This window comes from Narcine bancroftii, chromosome 7 (genome assembly GCF_036971445.1).
Source record: "Narcine bancroftii isolate sNarBan1 chromosome 7, sNarBan1.hap1, whole genome shotgun sequence".
NCBI lineage: Eukaryota > Metazoa > Chordata > Chondrichthyes > Torpediniformes > Narcinidae > Narcine > Narcine bancroftii.
Genome location: NC_091475.1, coordinates 187,752,965 through 187,758,299, shown reverse-complemented (window position 1 = coordinate 187,758,299; position 5,335 = coordinate 187,752,965).

Here is a 5,335-nt window from a genome sequence, read left to right as displayed (position 1 = left end):
TAGATGAAACCCCCATGAATTTTGACATGATGGGCAATAGAACAGTGGAATGGACAGGTGTTAAAAGTGTGTAAACCACAAAAGGACCAGGTTTACTGTGGTTTTATTGTGTATGGCCGATGGGACAAAGTTAAAACCCATGGTAATCTTCAAATGCAAAATTAAACCGAAAATTAAATTCCCTGCAGGTATTTTTGTACATTTTCATGAGAAAGGATGGATGGATGAAAATGATGTAAAAATATGGATAGACAATGTGTGGAACAGGCAGCCAGGCGGTTTAAACAAAGAATGGAGTTTGCTGGTCTGCGATATGTTTCATAGCCACTTAACTGAGAACACTAAAAGTAGATTAGCACTGCATAATACTTACATGGCAGTTATCCCTGGTGGTTTGATGTCTATATTGCAACCTCTCAATGTCTGCTTGAGCAAGCCATTCAAAGTTCATCTGCGCAAGGAATGGAGTACATGGATATCGAGTGCAGAAAAGTTGTTTACAAAAGGCAGGGCAATGTATGCTGCATCACTTGATAAGTTCTGTAACTTTGTGCTCAAGACATGGGACAAAGTTAAAGCAGATAAAATCTTTTAAAAAGTGTGGTATCTCTTGTGCAATTGATGGCATGGAAGATGATTTATTGTGGGACACTGACGATGAAGCTGATACCGCCTCATCAGATGCAGTCTGGGACCCATATGATAACGGTAAGAGTATGGTTGTGCTTGCCGCTATCTTTGCTTCAGACGATGATTGCGAGAGTGATTTTGATGGATTTGAAATATGTTGTTGTTTTCAGACAAGATAGTGATTTTGAAGGGTACTAATTGTGTTCTTGTTTTCAATAAAATCTCAATGAAAATCTGTCGCAGTCAGGTTTTTTGTTTAACAACAGTCGACTTATACACTGGAAAAGTGTGGATTGGATTTTGAGCTGAATTTAAGGTCTCAAAAGTATATCTGGCATATATGTCAACCCCCATTTGTTGAGAGATTTTTTTTTCACAACACCACTTAGTTGTCAAAATATATGGTAAATCAGATTGCACCTGTCAATATTGACCAAATGGTCATCGATCAATATTTTGCTATATGTTACTTGCAAATCTACTGTAAATTCCATTCCAAATATACATATTTGAAAATTTCTAAAGCTACTTGAAATTTCACAAAAATCTCCTCTTGTTCATGCCTTGTTAATTTTAATTTTTAGCCTACCTGTGGTGTATTTGCCTAATGTTAGCTGCCTAAAGTAAATCAGCCCTCCCCAAATTCATGGCTCCATTTTCAATGCAACAACCCTAATATATCCCTACCTTGCAGTGGCTGAACAGTGAAGAGGAAATAAAAAATTGTACAAAGTATATTATTTGAAAAATGTTGTGTAGTACTTTTCTAAAAATATATATTTTAAATTTAGACATACAGCCTGTGCCACCCAATTGACCTACATACAACCACTGGTGTGTTTTTGAACGATGGGAGGAAACCTATGCAGACAAGGGGAGAATGTACAAACTACTTTCAGACAGCGCGGGATTTGAACCCAAGTCCCAATTGCTGCTTCTGTAACTGCATTGCGCTAACTGCTACGTTAACCACACCACCCAACTGAATGAGGCAACACTTTGAAGGTGATCATGGTTTTAATCTCTTCTTAGGCATCTAATGCAACACCTCATATGAAAGGAATTACGCAATTTTTTAAAAAAGCATTAAAAAGTGCTAACGGAACATAGGCAGCCCTTGCTTTATAGCCATTCAGTTTTTGAAAACTTACTCTTCTAGTATTCACAAATCACTATACGACAATTTGAGATACAAAATAAATTCACTCTTATGGTATTTATGTGAAAATAGGTAAATAAATCATTTATTTTCAACTCACATTTCTAGATGTATATGCTGATGGAAAATTTGTACTGCGAACCATAGGGACACGTCCTTTCTTTCCCCCCCCTCCCCACCCCCCCCCCCCCCCGTAATGAATGGGTTCGTTGTACGTCACAGAAGTGACGTTGATTTCTCCAATAATCAAAATTATGTTTATCAACTTACTAATGCTAAAAAATAGTTTTGAGTATCATATTCCTTGTTAATTTGCTATTCGAGATCATTTTACAAATCACTGAAAACATTTTATAGAACATAGAATATTAAAGCACCGTACTGGCCCTTCAGTCCACGATGTTGAGCAGACCTACGCCACAGCAATCTTATCCTTCTCTACCTCACATCCATAACTCTCTATTTTTCTTCACATTTAGGTGCATATTTTGAGACTGAAAGGCAAGTGATGCTCAACTGTACAATGGAATTTAAGATATAGTAATAATCAACACAAGATCACAGTACGAAATAAATCCAATGTATTCATTAAAGGGCAGACTTTAGTCTCATATTTCTGCATTCATTAATTTATTGAATCTTAAAACCATAGTGAATTCTATTAAAATGCTGACATACTTTGAGAGGAATATGTTTCTCAATACAGGTCACAGGGCCTATCAAGCAGATGCTGGGTTAGAGCAGTGTTAAGTATTTAAAGAAAGTGTTCTGGAGTCCTTGGAACTTGCATTGAAATTTGTGAAATAAAATCTACATTTGGCTTAATCGATAGCAGTATTGCTGAGCTAGTAGGCCTAGTTTCCATCACGTTACAGATCTGATGAGAAAGTTTAGCTGCAAACCATATGAAGGAAATATTCAATTTTATTAATCCCTTGATCAACATCCCCTGCCCAAAACCAGGACATAAAATGCAGGTTACCATATATTTTGGTGGATAAGATGACACTCGAAGCACCCAAAAACATCCATAAAAAAGGGGGTTCCCCTATAATCCAGATACAAAAACAGTGACCTTAAAATTCTACTCAAAATACTACTTGATTGGTTCCATAACCCACCCAGACCCCACCCTATAACAATTTTTTAAGATACCGATATATTTAAAAAAAGCTGGTGTAGTATACACAATTTTTATTTTGGACTAAAATCCATTACAAATGTGTTAAACCAATAAAAGAACTGTAAAATTTAAAAAAAACACATCACACATAACACTTCATCGTCTGAGGCAAAGAATGTGGCAAGCACATTCGGAATCTCACTATTTATATGTCGTCATATGGGTCCCGGTCTGAACCTGGTGAGTTGGCTTTGTCTTCATCGTCAGTGTCCCACAATAAATCATCCTCTGTACCATCCATTGCACTAGAGATACTGCACTTTTTGAAAGATTTTAGTACAATCTCTGCTTTCACTTAATCCCATGCTTTGATCACAAAATCACACAGCAACAGACTGAACTGTGAATCGCTTTGTGATGGTGCTTCACCCACCTACCGGCCACATCCGCCAGTTCAATCAACACGACACCAGTTCAGTCAACACACATATGTTTGGGGGGTCATTTTATACCACCGATATGAATTCAGACTGAAATTGGGATCTCATCTTATCTGAAGGTCGCCTTATCCAATGAAATATATGGTAATTAATATTGAATAATTAACTGTACTTTTAAGTTTTTGAGGGGGAGGAGTGATCTTTGTACAAAATAACTTGTTTAATTTTAAAACAATATTATTTCTGAGAAGGATTGATGATCTATCAAGATGCCAATGTCAGCATTAAGTTTTTTTTTGTCCTGTTACAAAAGTTATTCATAATAAAATGGTGTTAATTGTTCATAGAACACGGAGCAGTGCAGCTCAATCCAGGCCCTTCATGTTGTGCTGACTAATGTAAACCTACTCCACAACAATCTAATTATTCACTATCTTACACTCTAATCCTCCTATCCTCTAACTCTTTCTTACACCCATGTGCCTACCTATCTTAGTCCTCAAAATGCGGTGAAACACACATGCTGTGGTTGTAGTAAAAACACAAAACTCCTCCTCTCCATATCCATTTATAATCTTTTGTCTGTTGGCCTGCGCTCCCACCCTTTCTTCCCTCTCCCCCAGCCTTTTATTCAGGCCCCGGCCTACTGTCAGTTAAACCCTTGACAAACAGCTCAGGCTCGAAATGCTGCGAGACCTTAAAATGTCCCTATTATACCAACCTCCATCTCCAACTCCAGCAACCACCACTCAGTGAAAAACATACTCCTGACATATCCCCTAAGCTTTCATCCACTCACCTTAAAGAGATGCCCTCTGGTCTTTGCTTATAGTCATTCCAGGAAAAAGGTGCTAGCTTATAATCTTATATACCTTTATTAAGTGATCTCATGGTGTCAGTTTAACAACTGCTTCTCGTATTAATGTTTAATGCCGAGACAATTTCATCATCTTGTTCAAATTGGCAATGTTCATGGTAATTATTCTATGGTAAATTTTATGAAAGACTTTAATTTTAATGGAAACAACTCAGTAAATGAGTTCACAGAATGTATGTGAAGTAGATTCCTGGTCCATTTCTTCATGAAACCATGACATGACATTTTTCTTTCTGTATTGCACGCAGTTGGTTGACATTTCTGTTTTTTGCATTCGTAACTTTTCTTGAGTACAGTTTATTATTGCACTAATGATAAGCAAAAATTCTGTCTGTCCTGCAGGAAAAAGAATCTCAGGGTTGTATGTGATGTCTTGTATGTACTCGGACAATAAATCTGAACTTTGAACGTTAGAAAAGGGAGGAACTCAGCAGCTCAGGCAGGTGTCAATGGAAAGCAAAAGGTATTTTTAAAAAATTTGAAATATTTCACTGTACTGTAAACAGCAGACCAGGCATCATCTGTGGAAAGAGAAGCAGAATTAATACCCTTGCTAAGAACATCTTTAATTGGACTGAGAGACAAAAATGGATTCGTATAATACTAGTTAAACAAGAAAATCTGCTGATGGGGTCTTGTGCTGAACACAAAAATGCTGATGAGTTTCTCCAGAACATTGGTATAATTCTAACTTGTTTTCTTTCGAATGCTGATGTTTCTGTACAGAGAAATAGAAACAACATTACAGGTAATTAACCTTTCTTCAGAACGAGGAAATCTTCAAAATCAGAAGTGAGCAATCAAAGATATGCTTGGTTCAGGGTGTAAGGTAAAAACATCATGAGATGGGACCGGAGAAGGAGTCACCCAGTACTAAGGAGTAACAGAATGCAGATGTGACCTTGTACACTCAAGATAAGCTTGGCACTAACAAGCTGATGAGCAGCAGACTAACAGTGAAGGGTAGCAACAGCTTATTCATTGGACAGTGTAATGGTATGATAATTTACTAAGTACGTGTCCTGAGGTATAAAAAAACACCACTTGCTGATATCGGGAGAATGCGCCTTCTCCAACTAACACTGTTAGTTGTAAGTGTTACAATC